Source organism: Pinus tabuliformis, chromosome 5_1 (assembly GCF_031772625.1).
Source record: "Pinus tabuliformis cultivar Carrire ecotype Pingquan chromosome 5_1, CPIR1, whole genome shotgun sequence".
NCBI lineage: Eukaryota > Viridiplantae > Streptophyta > Pinopsida > Pinales > Pinaceae > Pinus > Pinus tabuliformis.
In genome coordinates this window covers 526,138,016-526,153,642 of record NC_142305.1, presented here as the reverse complement: position 1 = coordinate 526,153,642, position 15,627 = coordinate 526,138,016, and positions in this window count along the sequence as shown.

Genomic DNA, 15,627 nt, shown 5'->3' with positions numbered 1-15,627 from the left:
GATGAACATGCCTGCTTGCTGCTTTCATACACACTTCGTGAATCTCCACTTCGATGGATGTGCAGCCTACCGGCTGATAGCATGCACTCACTTGAGCACTTCTATGATCTCATTGAAGACACTTTCTGTCATTTTGATCCGGACTATCTTGACCAAAAACTGTTACAGCAACGACAGGCTCTGCATGAATCGATCATGGATTTTTGGCAGCGCTTCTGTGACTTGCAATTCCAAGCTCCGAGGAGCCAGATGAAATTTGTCTATCTTTGGGATTGGTTAGAGTATTGCCTTAAGAAATCTGGTTGTCCCAAGAAGAATCTTGAAATCAAGCCTCGTTCAACATTCTTCACTAATGGAGCTGCGCAATCTCATGTAGATACGGCCACTGTCTCAACTGACTTTTCGCCATCCCCTCATTCAACAACTCCACCACTGTCAAGTGATGTTGAGGATCATGCTCACTCACTTGTTCAGCTTGGACATCCTCCCAACATCACTTCACTCAATTTTCGCAGAATGTTGGTTGTGAGTCCCTTGAGTTCCCATATGCATACTGTTCCACAACCTCTGTCTTCGCACTCGGGTGTTCCTCTGGATGATACTCTCTTGTGTTCTTCCATTCCAAACTCTTCACTTGTTGTGAACGAGGAACAAGCCACTGACAGAGTTGGTGTTGCACAACCAACATGTGTTGTCATTCATGAAGAGTACGAGTGGGATCTTGAACATCAGCACTCGGCGAAGGATGACTCCCTTCTGTCCAAGCCTCCTCCATTTTTTCCCAACATCTTTGGTGAACCTGCCATCCATGATTTCGCATGTGTATCTCCATCCATGGATGCACCCATTGTTGATCACTCACAGGACTCACCAGATGTTGGTCCATCATTCGACAATAGAGAGGATAAGTTATTCATTGAAAATCCACTTGATCTTTCATTTGTCGTTTCCGGAAACACAGAGGATGAGTTTGTTTGCTTTTCATCTATCCCTCTGTTTGATTCATCTGATCATGAGGATGCCAATGAATTAATTTTTTTTTTTTATTGTCACAATAGTGATCCATTTACTCCCATATTTGATCATGATCATGACTCTATCGCAGTTGATCTTTCGAAGCCACCGGTTTATGATGATTTACCTGATGATGAAATTGAAACACCCAAGACTGTCGAGGAACTTCAGCTCGAGCTGATGGTTATGTCAGGTCCTCGCTCTCTTGGGGTTAGTATCACTTTTGATCAGGGAATTGTTCAATCACCCAAGGCTCCTCATCACTCATCTGTATGCATTTAAGATAAATCTCACACACAGACCATACTTCCTCCACTCGAATTGCACAATCCCATCACTCATGCATTGGAGGAATCTTACATTGCAAGCACTCGTTCACGACGCAAGTTATCTATGTTTCTTTCATTTGATTGCATGTCATAGTTAAGAGTGTGATTATGCTTCAAAGTTGCATGTAATGTCACACAACACTATGACAAGTCCACAGATTGCTCATCATGCACTTGTACTCACTTATGTCCTATGGGCACTTTGAAACACGAAGTGTGGTTGTCTTCATTGTTATATCTTTCTTGCTTGCTGGTTCGCACAACTGGGTTGCTCGCGGACCAAGCCTTCACCAACATGGGTCAACGAATGCGCCAGTGGCTGCATTGGAAATATCACTTCACGTGATCAGGCCCATGCACCGTTAGTTTAGGAGTAGGAGTAGTGTTTGCTTTCAGTCAGTTTGCTTGCATGCTTGTTTGCTTACTTGCTTTGTTTGTTGGTTTGTCTACTTGCTTGTTTGCTTACTTGCTTTTCTTTTGCTTTTTCTTCTGCTCTTGCTTTTCTTTGTTGTTCGTTTAGTTCGCTCGTTTCGTTCGTAGGTTAGTTTCGCATGAAACCATGTATGACTCTTGAAACGAGCTGGGTGAAGTACAAGAGGGCTTGTACGGCTATCACTACTTCGTTATCTATCATCTTGCCTCTCTATGAAGAGCTTGTTACTTTTAGTCCATGATACGTCAAAGGAAAATACGTATTGTTCGAAGTGAACCTTGGTGAAAACACAACACTTGCGCGCTAACTAGTGTCACCTTCTCTAGTTGGTTGTTTTTGGGTTAACCCTTGTCATCTCAGTCAAGTAGAGTAAGGTGAGGGGGAAAACCTTAACAGGCATGTCAAAGATATAATAAACTACTTCTCTGCTGGAACAACCTCTTCTGCTCTCAATAAGTCGGGATCCCTCTTCTGCCTCTAAAATGAATAAGTGCTATGCACAGCTGAAAAAATGAAAAATTCAAAAAATTCAAAATGAAAAATGAATAAGTCGAAAGAAGAGAAAGGCTTCCTACGCAGGGAGGTAATGCAAGTAACTTCGCCGGGGTACTGACCAAGCTCGCTGGCAAGAGAGCCATGCTTGTGTTCCTATGTGACTTCGTCGGGGTACTATCCAGGCCTGCTGGCAGCGGAGCAACACCAAAGATGAAACTAAGACTCTGACGACTATACTGCTTATGCACTAATATACCCCTCAACCCCAATCGAAACAATTGGGTTGCCTTAGCTTGGAATGTGTGTCAATCAACCAAGAGTTTGGCAGATGCTACATCTTACAATCAAGCTAGTGTGAAACCAAGATGAGCTAAGAACTGAACAATACTTCCGAAGGTGTTAGACTTGCTTTTCATGAACAAGGTCCATTCAGAGAGCTCAAGTTCTACCAGTATGTCACCAAGTGTTGTAGCCGCTACAACCACCCTCCAAAATTTTTCCTTAACTTCATTTTAGAGCTCCCTACCAACCTTTCACAGCACCTTGTCTTGCTTCGTCAAGCACACAAGCTTTAGTGTTTTGCTTGCACCAAGACAACTTCTCGATCACAACTTGATGCATTCCCCTCACAGGCTGTTCACCCAGACTTGGTCCAGCTATAGGCTGAGTAGCTCCCCTAAGAAATTGCGCATTTTTTGAGGGAAACCAACCTTCCCTCCAGAAATTGCGCAACCTGTCTGGTAGCTTGCTGGGCTCCAGAATTGCATAATTTTGCCAGTCAGCACTCCTAGTGAAAATTGTGCAATTTTCCCTAATAGGGCTGCTCAGCCCAGAATTTGCGCAAATCTGGGTAGCAGTTAGTGTTGAACTAGGTTTTAATTGATGTCAATATGGAAATATTCTGGATACTAGAGGATGACATGAAGCCAAGGGAATGCAGAGCAGATTCATGAAGAGACAGGAGCAAAGGCCATCAGGATAGCCGAGCCATATATATATATATATATATATATATATATATATATATATATATATATATATATATATATATCATATATATATGCGGAAACAGACATATATGCAAGGAGGTGGTCTTTGAAAGACACTGCCAAGCCAAGAGGAGTAGATGGAGACGAGAGGAGTAGACAGAGCCACCAAGCCATCGGAGAGCCATGTCAAAGCAAGAGGAACGTTGCCTGTAAAACAGGCATATCGGAGCAAATGGAGCAAATGGACCGAGAGGAGTAGATGGAGCAAGAGGAGCCAAGAGGAGCAATATATATAGAGCCATCGGTATATGCCAAAGAGGAGGTGCACACAGAGCCATCAGAGGAGCTACAGGAGCAAGAGGAGCCATCGGAGGAGCTATCGGAGCCATACTTATAGACCATACATATATGCCAAAGAAGAGGAGCAATGGAGCAGACAGAGTTAGCGGAGCTACAGGAGCAAACAAAGCAAATGGAACAGAGCATATATATATGCCAGATATATGCTCCATTAAACGAAACATTGGGCGGACGTGAATTCCTATTAAGATTGGTCCAGACCCATATCGGGTCCGAAATCAATATCGCATCGGAGGAGTGGAGCCTTTCGCAATCACCGAGGTGTATGCTCCGACAAACCGGAGCCGAACCATTATAAAGGTTAGCATAAAGTAATATCGGGTCCGCAAAGGCCTTTGGGACTATTAAGTGTAAGCTCCGACTGTCTGGAGCCGAAATTATTATGAAGCCAAGTTTAAGGAACATTGGGTCCGCGGAGGCCTTGTATCACATCGGAGCAGCGATTAACGAAATCGCCGAAATCATCCGGACCCGAAATCATTATAGAACGGGTCATGAAAGCATATCGGGTCCGCGGAGGACTTGTATCATTTCGGAGGTAGCGATCAGCGAAATCGCCGAAGGACCTGGAGCCGAAACTCTTATCAAGCAAAATAGAAAGCATATCGGGTCCGTGGAGGACTTGTATCATTTCGGAGGAAGCGATATGTGACATCGGCGATAATTGGAGCCGAAATATTATAAAACAAAACCTAAAGGAGTGTCAGGTCCGCAGACCCTTTGTATTACAAAACTGCCGATGTGAACCTGCCGAAAAGCCGGACCCGAAATCATTAAGAAGCAGAGTATAGAGGGCCGTCGGGTCCGCAGAACTATCGCATCGCAAGAGGCCGCGATAACCCCGACATCCCGGACCCGAAGTCATTTTAGGAAGGGATGTAATCGGCATATCGGGTCCGCAAGGGCGTCGGAGGTCGGAGTTAAGGGATTAATTGGGATCGCCGAAATCCGGACCTGCCGATAATTATAAAGGTGGGCGGATAAGATTTGAAATCCGCGAATGTTCATATTGAGCGGAATTACATGGGTTCCTGTGTAGTAATGTATATGTGACCGAAATCTTTATAAAGGGGTTTTATAATGTTTCCCATATATTATATGTGGCTGTGGGTTTAAGCCTTAAGACATATATTGAAATGCTTGTGTTGATTGTATGTGTGGACACGGTTGGGCGGTGGCTTCCGATAGACATAAAAGCGGCGATAAAAAGGGTGGCTCTGATTCTTAAGTGTGGAGGCGAAAATACTGTGAGGAACAGTCCCGATAGTGCGGGAGACCAAATCATGGCGATTATGATTATGATAAGGATGTGGTTGTCCGTTAAAAAATGCCATCCCTGTGTATGCCCACAATCTTTGGCAAAACAGCGCTGTTACAAGTTTTTGAACTTGTGTTCTCTACGGATGACTCGATCCTTGCTCATTGATTCAACGTGTCCTGTGAAAACGAATGGACAGAGGAAGCTACAGCGACAAACAAGCCAACAAGTGAGGAAGCTGAAGCAGGCGAGAAGGAAGCCGAAGAGCCAGCGAGAAAGAGGAAACGAATGGACAAAGACAGGTATGCATAAAACAGTAAACATAGGACTGCATGTGGGTAATGGTTGTTGCAAACAAACCAGAATAGGAGGTAGCAGAAGCAGCAGAGGTGGTGGAGCATTGTTTGAATTTGCTAGTGAACACTGCTGCGGCTGTTGAACACTGTTGGAGCTGCTGTGGGGGTGAAGAACCAGAGTGTGAGGTAGTAAAAGCAGCAGAGGCTGTAGAGGCTGCAGAAGCAGCGGAGGTTATAGAGGCAACATCAACAGAAAAGGCTATTGGAGACTATGCGTGGGTAGTGTGCAGAGCTGTGAAGACTCATCCATAAGAAGACATGGTTGTCATTGATACTGTAGTTTGGAGACTACAGTGAAGCTGTAAATAGACAGAACTCAGCAGAGAAGAGTTCTGAGAGCAGAAGGATTGGATTCCTTGGGGTTGGAGCCTTAAAAGTGAGAAGGATGGGAGTCCTTGAGGCTGGTGCCTCAGAAGTGAGATTTTATTGGAGTCCTTGGGGTTAGTGCCTCAAAAGCAGGAAGGATTGAAGTCCTTGGGAGTTGGTGCTCTTAAGTCCAAGATTGGTGTCTTGGGAAAATAGAGTTGGTGCTCTGGAGGTTGGAGCCTCACCAAAGTCCAAGTTGGAGCTTGGAAACCGATTGTGACCATCTAAATATTGTATTTATTTTACTGCACAGTTATATTAATAAAAGCATTTATTCTTGTTGTTCATATTGTGTTCTGAATATATATGTTTAAACTGGTAAAACAATAGTGGGAAAAAGAAATACTGATTCACCCCCCCTCTCAGTATTTCCAACAATTGGTATCAGAGCCAAGTTCCTTCATTCAAAGCTTAACAGCTTGAAGGTCGACATTTAGAACACAAATGGTGAGGTCAAGGAAGAAAGTCTCCAATCCTCCTAAGGATGTGTCTCCCTCTACTACTAAAATAGAAGACAATGAATTTAAAGAGGCTCCAAGGCTCAATGGGAACTTTAATATATGGGAAGCAAGAATGAGGAATTTCTTACAGACTCAAGGCATTGAAGTCTGGAAATCAGTGATTGCTGATAGCAGGATGGATGAGGAATCCAAGGAGTACAATGCAAAAGCAGTAAAGGCAATCTTGAATGGGCTACCTGATTCTGTAAAGAACAATCTAGGAAAATGTTCATTAGCAAAGGGTATATGGGACAAACTTCATGACCTTCACTCAAAAGGAGCGTTGACCATGACCATTAGTCAAGAAGATGATGGAAATCTAGAAAGAAATCCAGAACCCATCATGGAAACTGAACATGAGAATGATGATGTCAATGCTAAAGCAGACTTAGAAGATGAAGAGAATGAAAAAGACTTTGTAGAAGAACTCCTCGCTCAACTTATGACTGCCATGGAAGAGATTAACAATTTGAAAAATGAAAATGAGAAACTCAAGAAGATAGCTCCAGTTGGTGACCAAGATCAAACAAGGAAGAAAGTTGATCTCATCAAGCTTCAAGTACAAGAAAGGGATGAAGAGCTTGCCAAGCTTAAGAAGGAATATCATAAAGCAAAGAAGTAGGAAGATATCTTGTCAAGCCAGCTTGAACAAAGGCACAAGAGCGTGAACAAACTTGAAGAAGAAATTGGTCAGTACAAGGTAGAGGTCTCCTCCCTTAAGTCCCAATTACAAGAAGCCAGGAAACAAGCACAAGGAGTTGAGAAGGAAATGGAGAGCAGTCAAGCAAAGAATGAAGAAATCTTCAAAATGAAGTCAGATATCATCTCCCTTAAAATAGTAGCAGCTGAAGCTACTCGTAGCAAGGAAGAAACTGAGGAACAACTTGCAAAGAAGAATAATGAGTGTGAAAGATTGGAAGAAGAGATTGTCCTCCTCAGGAAAAAGGTTGAAGGGATGAACAAAATCATGAGGAGCTCTCAGGCCTTGGATGACATGCTCAGCTATCACAGATGTCCATCTGATAAATCAGGTCTCGGATATGTAGGTGAATCCTCAAACAAGAATGAAAATGCTTCAAACAAAAGAGATGTGAAGAAGCTAGAAAGAAATAGTGATGCTCCGAGTTCCAGCAAAGGCAAGGAGAAAAATCAAGGCTACAATAGAACAAATCCTACTCCAAGAAGAAAACCCACTCCAAGAAGAAATATAGATGATGACAAAGATGCGAGAGGCAATGGTTATCATCAAAGGATCTCAAGGCAGCGAGGCTTCAGAAGTACACCAAAGAAACCTCCATCTCCCAAGTACCAAAGTTCATTTTTTGGTTATTGTTATTCCTGTTCAAACTTTGGTCATTTGGCAAAAGACTATAAAGTATATCATAAAGATAGATGTTGTGGTCCCCAACCATCTCATAGAGATAGATGTTATAGCCTCCGACAACCTCCAAGAAACAATTTTGCAAGAAGAAACCATGAATTCTTATTCATGTACAATGTAGAATGCCTCAAGTGTCATAACATTGGTCATATGGCACGAGATTGTAACTTAACATGGGCTCTTACACAAGCTAGAACTATGCAAAAGAAGAAAGTTACACAAGTATGGAGAAGGAAGGAAATACAATCCGAAAGTCCCTTGAGTTCTTCAGCCAACAGCATGTGTCATTGGCCTAAATTTTGACAATCTAAGCATTTTATAAGAAGACTCTGCCAAGAGGAGATGATGCATACAGTTAGGGGGAGCCTATCATGTTCTCAGGAGCACTCCATTGAAGCATATGATCCTATAACCATGCTTTGGACTGTTGTTAAAGAAATAGGGCAAACAACCATGGTGCTAATATTACAGATGCTGAATGTATTAACTCAGAAATTAAATGTGAGAACAGATAAATTCTGGACACTGATAGAGGCAGTCTTCAAACAAACAGATACATCTGGAATGGAGGTTGAAGTAAGAGCAGCTAGCAGCATATAACAAATTGAAGCATTGTAAAAGGATGCAGATCAACAATTGGATTTAAAAGGCAGTCACATATTGGATATTTGAATCTGCAGAGAAATGTACAAGAACGCAAGGAAAAGATGGCTCACAGGAAGGAGAATGTTGTGCAGTCAAGCATAACTGAAGCTAATACAGATCACTTAAGGAATATAGCCAAATGCAATGATGATTTAATACTAGATGGCAATAACTTAAGGGGAAGCACAAAGACACAAATAAACTCAGATCTGAAGAAAGACAATCTCAGGAGCAGTTTCTATCTTGATTCGAACTCTGAAGGTCTCTCAATTCTGCCTATGGAGACATCAATATGGATTGAGCATGAAAGCCTGGACTTGGACACCTGTGTATGGCCATTTGCAATCGAATGAAAGCATTAAAGTAGAGCATCCTGAAGCATTGTTGAAGCCATGATAAAGCAGTTCTGAGACATGAAGATGATAAAGCATCAATCCTTCTATCTTGAAGAAGAAGAGCACTATGACAGGGGGAGTCACAGACCCATGAAGATCTACCATTCATGAAGAACAGAAGCAGTTTGATAGGGGGAGTCCCAGAGCACTCCTTTGCCATTGATGTCAAAGGGGGAGAGAAGAAGAATATTGCCGTCAATAAAAAGGAGGAGATTGTTGAACTAGGTTGTCATTGATGTCAATATGGCAATATTCTGGATACTAGAGGATGACATGAAGCCAAGGGGATGCAGAGCAGATTCATGAAGAGACAGGAGCAAAGGCCATCAGGATAGCCGAGCCATATATATATATATATATATATATATATATATATATATATATATATATATATATATATATATATATATATCATATATATATATGCGGAAACAGACATATATGCAAGGAGGTGGTCTTTGAAAGACACTGCCAAGCCAAGAGGAGTAGATGGAGACGAGAGGAGTAGACAGAGCCACCAAGCCATCGGAGAGCCATGTCAAAGCAAGAGGAACGCTGCCTGTAAAACAGGCATATCGGAGCAAATGGAGCAAATGGACCGAGAGGAGCAGATGGAGCAAGAGGAGCCAAGAGGAGCAATATATATAGAGCCATCGGTATATGCCAAAGAGGAGGTGCACACAGAGCCATCAGAGGAGCTACAGGAGCAAGAGGAGCCATCGGAGGAGCTATCGGAGCCATACTTATAGACCATACATATATGCCAAAGAAGAGGAGCAATGGAGCAGACAGAGTTAGCGGAGCTACAGGAGCAAACAGAGCAAATGGAACAGAGCATATATATATGCCAGATATATGCTCCATTAAACGAAACATTGGGCGGACGTGAATTATTATTAAGACTGGTCCAGACCCATATCGGGTCCGAAATCAATATCGCATCGGAGGAGTGGAGCCTTTCGCAATCACCGAAGTGTATGCTCCGACAGACCGGAGCCGAACCATTATAAAGGGGAGCATAAAGTAATATCGGGTCCGCAAAGGCCTTTGGGACTGTTAAGTGTAAGCTCCGACTGTTCGGAGCTGAAATTATTATGAAGCCAAGTTTAAGGAACATCGGGTCCGCGGAGGCCTTGTATCACATCGGAGTAGCGATTAACAAAATCGCCGAAATCATCTGGACCCGAAATCATTATAGAACGGGTCATGAAAGCATATCGGGTCCGCGGAGGACTTGTATCATTTCGGAGGTAGCGATCAGCGAAATCGCCGAAGGACCCAGAGCCGAAACTCTTATCAAGCAAAATAGAAAGCATATCGGGTCCGCGGAGCACTTGTATCATTTCGGAGGAAGCGATATGTGACATCACCGATAATTGGAGCCGAAATATTATAAAACAGAACCTAAAGGAGCGTCAGGTCCGCAGACCCTTTGTATTACAAAACTGCCGATGCGAACCTGCCGAAAAGCCGGACCCGAAATCATTAAGAAGCAGAGTATAGAGGGCCGTCGGGTCTGCAGAACTATCGCATCGCAAGAGGCCGCGATAACCCCGACATCCCGGACCTGAAGTCATTTTAGGAAGGGATGTAATCGGCATATCGGGTCCGCAAGGGCATCGGAGGTCGGAGTTAAGGGATTAATTGGGATCGCCGAAATCCGGACCTACCGATAATTGTAAAGGTGGGCGGATAAGATTTGAAATCCGCGAATGTTCATATTGAGCAAAATTACATGGGTTCCTATGTAGTAATGTATATGTGACCGAAATATTTATAAAGGGGTTTTATAATGTTTCCCATATATTATATGTGGTTGTGGGTTTAAGCCTTAAGACATATATTGAAATGCTTGTGTTGATTGTATGTGTGGACACGGTTGGGCGGTGGCTTCCGATAGACATAAAAGCGGCGATAAAAAGGGTGGCTCTGATTCTTAAGTGTGGAGGCGAAAATACTGTGAGGAACAGTCCCGATAGTGCGGGAGACCAAATCATGGCGATTATGATTATGATAAGGACGTGGCTGTCCGTTAAAAGATGCCATCCCTGTGTATTCCCACAATCATTGGCAAAGCAACGCTGTTACAAGTTTTTGAACTTGTGTTCTCTACGGATGACTCGATCCTTGCTCATTGATTCAACATGTCCTGTGAAAATGAATGGACAGAGGAAGCTACAGCGACAAACAAGCCAACAAGTGAGCAAGCTGAAGCAGGCGAGAAGGAAGCCGAAGAGCCAGCAAGAAAGAGGAAACGAATGGACAAAGACAGGTATGCATAAAACATTAAACAGAGGACTACATGTGGGTGATGGTTGTTGCAAACAAACCAGAATATGAGGTAGCAGAAGCAGCAGAGGTGGTGAAGCATTGTTTGAATTTGCTAATGAACACTGCTGCAGCTGTTGAACACTGTTGGAGCTGCTGTGGGGGTGAAGAACCAGAGTGTGAGGTAGTAAAAGCAGCAGAGGCTGTAGAGGCTGCAGAAGCAACGGAGGTTATAGAGGCAACAACAGCAGAAAAGGCTATTGGAGACTATGCGTGGGCAGTGTGCAGAGCTGTGAAGACTCATCCATAAGAAGACATGGTTGTCATTGATACTGTAGTTTGGAGACTACAGTGAAGCTGTAAATAGACAGAACTCAGCAGAGAAGAGTTCTGAGAGCAGAAGGATTGGAGTCCTTGGGGTTGGAGCCTTAAAAGTGAGAAGGATGGGAGTCCTTGAGGCTGGTGCCTCAGAAGTGAGATTGGATTAGAGTCCTTGGGGTTAGTGCCTCAAAAGCAGGAAGGATTGAAGTCCTTGGGAGTTTGTGCTCTTAAGTCCAAGATTGGTGTCTTGGTAAAATAGAGTTGGTGCTCTGGAGGTTGGAGCCTCACCAAAGTCCAAGTTGGAGCTTGGCAACCGATTGTGACCATCTATATATTGTATTTATTTTACTGCACAGTTATATTAATAAAAGCATTTATTCTTGCTGTTCATATTGTGTTCTGAATATATATGTTTTAACTGGTAAAACAATAGTGGGAAAAAGAAATACTGATTCACCCCCACTCTCAGTATTTCCAACAGTTAGTTGCTCTGCCTAGAAATTGCGCAAGTATCCTGGACAGCCAGCCTAGATCCCAGCCAGAAATGTGCATTTCCTTCAATCAGTTGAGCAACTGCATGCATGAGCAGTCTAGTTGACCACTTCCACCCGAGACCAAGGAAACTTGACTTACATGCATGGCTTGCTTTTTCCTGGAATAGCAAAAGGCAACATGTAAAAGGCATTCCATGATTCAAGGAGCTATTTTTAGCAACGGGAGGTTACATGCAAAGTTCATTTAGAAACTTCCCTCCAAGTGTCGTTTTTTCCTTGATTTGTGGCATGTGCGTCATGAGCCCAAAATCATTTATTCGACGCATCATAACTCATTCTTTCACATCGATATTGAAGCTTTGACATCCCACAGCACATCCAGGACTCTTTGACACATTCAGCTCAGATATTCATGGGTAAGTGGCCTCAACTTGTCTTTTTCAGCATTTTTGTCATTTTTTGTGTATTCACTTGTGTGAGTGTTGTTTGCTTGATTTCTTTGAATGCTTGTTATCGTTTACATGTATAATAGCTTGTCCTAGCTCTATTTCATTTTTCGTTGCTATCTCACTGTTGTCGCATGCATGAAACTGTTTTGCACGAACGATCGTCAATTCAGCGACTCGCTTCACTCACATGCATGTTAATCTGTTTACTGAATCTTTCATTCATGTTTGCATGCACTGTCAATCGCTTCTGCTTTCACTTAGTATCACCATGCATTTAGTGTCATATTTGCTTTAAGTTTCTCGTCGGCAAATTGGGCCAACCATGGCTTAGACTCTGCCTTCAATGAGACAGCATTGCGCAATCTGGGGAAGGAAGGCTCTGTCTTCCTCTCTATAAATGCGCATTTCTTCCCAGCACTATCCTCTAGGACTGTTTTGTGCATTTCTAAGGGGCAATGATTGCTGGCCTAGAAAATTGTGCAATGCAGTCCCTCAGTCTGTAGTCACTCCCAGCTGGGATTGTGCATTGCGCAATCCTAGCAGCCAGTCTTGCCTCCCAGATAGTCCAAACTGCCTTTTGTGCAGTTATAGCAGCCAGTCACCCAGCCTCCCAAAAGAAATTGCGCAATCTTTCCCATCAGTTTCCCAGGTATGTGCTGTGTCATTCCTAGAATTTTCTTTGGTTTTCGCTAACAGATTTCATGCCATGCATGTTTCTCGTCTCCAGATCTTTCAGGTGTTCATCCGTCTCTTAGCAATATTGGATCAATGGCTTCCAAGAGAACATGATCACAGGACATTGATGGAAATGCAATTGGAGCAGCAGTTGAGCGAGTGTCCTCTAGTCTACCGATCTATGAATATACAAAGTTGTATCTAGATAGGGACATCAAACTGAAGTGGCAAGAGGTCAATGAAGCATTTGCAGGCACTTTTGAGGAAGACCTCGAAGACCGTCAGGTGTACGTGAACATTCACAAGTCCGTCTTGTACCGGATTGCATGCAGATACCCCGCGTTCCCATGCGCGGACATGATACACTGGATCGTCTCTCACACTGATCTTGAGACGATGACCTTGAGCAGTGTCAGTGGGATGAAGCTTGCGAGCTTCTGGGCACGAGATTATGATGAGATGTATTAGATGTCAGTGCCTGTGACTGTCATGAAGACTCCATTCAGCTTACCCAATAGCAGTGCTAACTCTAGAGACATTCTGAAGAACAGGGTAAAGGATCAGATCGATTCAGGTTGACACCCAACCAGATCTATAAGATGAAGATACTGAGAAATGCGTACCAATGCTTGGTCATATTTGTTTGTCGACTGTATGGCCAAGCAAGCACAGAAACCTTCCCACAGAGTTGGGTGATCGAACCAGACCAAGTGGCTAGGGAAGGAAAACCATGTAATTGGTCTGGCATATTGGCTTATCAGCTGAAGGAACAAGTAACAAAGGCTCGACAGTCACCCGGAGGTATGCGTGCAGAGATTTACATGTCCGCCTACATCTTAGATGCAGTCTGTGCCTGACAAGAGTTCCCGGGTTTCGAGTGGGCGTGGTCACCGACGGAGACTGCTGTGAACACATATTTCAAGTTATTGTCCGAATGCAACTTCAAAGGATTAATCACATGGTTTGTCGATCATTTTTTCACCCCTGTGTACAAGATGATATTTGAAGAGGATCCACGCTACATGTCAAAGGAAGCAATGGAGGCATTGTTATGCATTGTTGATCGGTATCCCTCACTGTCCGGCACCTTCATCCTAATGTTCAGTGCGGAGAAGCCTTCGTATGTTCCATTGAAGTTTGCCTTGGACGTACTTGTCAAACAGGAAGTAGTATATCACATCTTGACAGGATTGACAACTAGACTGCATCGGAAGAAGAAGGCACCTTGGCCCGCTCTTCTATTGTGGATTGGGTTATATGAAATCCAAAGTATCAAGCAAGTGGATGTCGAAGCAGAACAGATGAAGAAGTACCCACTCGACCTTCGAAGCTACAATCTGTATGACCCACATTGCATTATGAAATATCACTGCATGAGAGTTCAGTTCAACTCGATCCACGGGGCGTTTCGTTGGGCCGAGGAGGAGCCATGGAGATATTTCTATAGCTTCTCTAGACCCAATGAATAGGTCAGCTTCGTTGAGGAGTGGTTAGCGAAGCAACATGAAGCAGCATCACGGAGAGCACCAACAGCACCAGTAGCTCCAGTAGCAGCAATGGCAGCAGAGGCAAGAATACCAGTGCACGACAAAGGTAAGAGGAAGATTGTCGATCGCATGGAGGAGGAGCAAAGCTGCAAGTTTCAAGTAGATCCACTTGTAGAGCAAGCAACTATGGCTATAGAGGAAAAGAGGCACCAGCCCGACAAGCGAATCGCGCGAAGGCAGAAGGATAAGAAGAGAATGGAAGAAGTAGGGAAGGAGTTACATGAGCTGAGGGAGAAACTCCGAAAGGAACAAGAGCTACGCGAACAGGAGAGGGAAGCGCAGTAGCAGCAGATACAACAGGGGGCACAACATGTGCGGACAGACGAAGCAGTGCCCATACAAGTAGTTGATTCATTAGAATAGCTGGCATTAGGCAAATAGGGTGAACCATCGCAGGGGCAAGACTTCGCTCATGAGATAGAACAAGCACTTCAACAGTTGGATGCAGACATGGAGCAGCAGGAGTTGGAACAGGACACCGACCTCATGCCTCACCACAAAGAGGTCGACTCACCCGCTTCAATGCATCCAGATGATGAGCAAGTCTTGAATGACCAAGGAGGCACTGAGATCCTTGGTGATCAGCCGGAAGAAGAGATGCACAACATCTCGTTCGACAAATCCCAACATAGAGTTGTGTAGTCTCGCAGAGTGTCAACTTCGGAGGATCATACGTCTCTTGCGCAAGTTGAGGAATGAGTGATCATGACTGATGTGTGCAAACATCTAGCTACCTTGGCCGATGCAACCAGAGTGTATGCCGAAGCCACTAGCTCAAGTGTCCGCTTTCTAATAGCTGAGAATGAGTGAATGGAAAAAGAACTACAAATAGCCAAGCAAGGGGGAGACTTGGTGATAATGTCCGCCCGAGTTGAACTGAAGAAGGCAATACTATATGCCGTATTGTCCCTTGACACAGTTATGCGAACATTGTACTCCAAGTTTGGTACCGTGCACAAGGTAGTCGTCCATCTTAACGGGTAGCAGCATCGATGTGCTAGAAGAGCACGTATCTTGATGAACTTGCATGTTGCTGCTGATGACATGCAAACATGGAAAATGAAGTACAAGGGAGCCCCACTTCACTTGCCTGAGATGATGTGGGCCAATGCGGTCGAGCTGAAGGCACGTATTCAGAGTCAGATTCGAAATTATGAAGAGCTCTTGCAGTTCATCACTAGCATACAGGCTTCCCATGCACGAGTATTCAAGAGTATGGATGTTGTGGTGTGCACACATGCGATCCCATCACTTGGAACTCTCACTTAGGTGAAGACAAAGAAACAAGTCTGACTAGAGCTTGACTCGTGCTTCGACGAGTTGATGCGCATCGCCACCAGCCCGGACTTGCA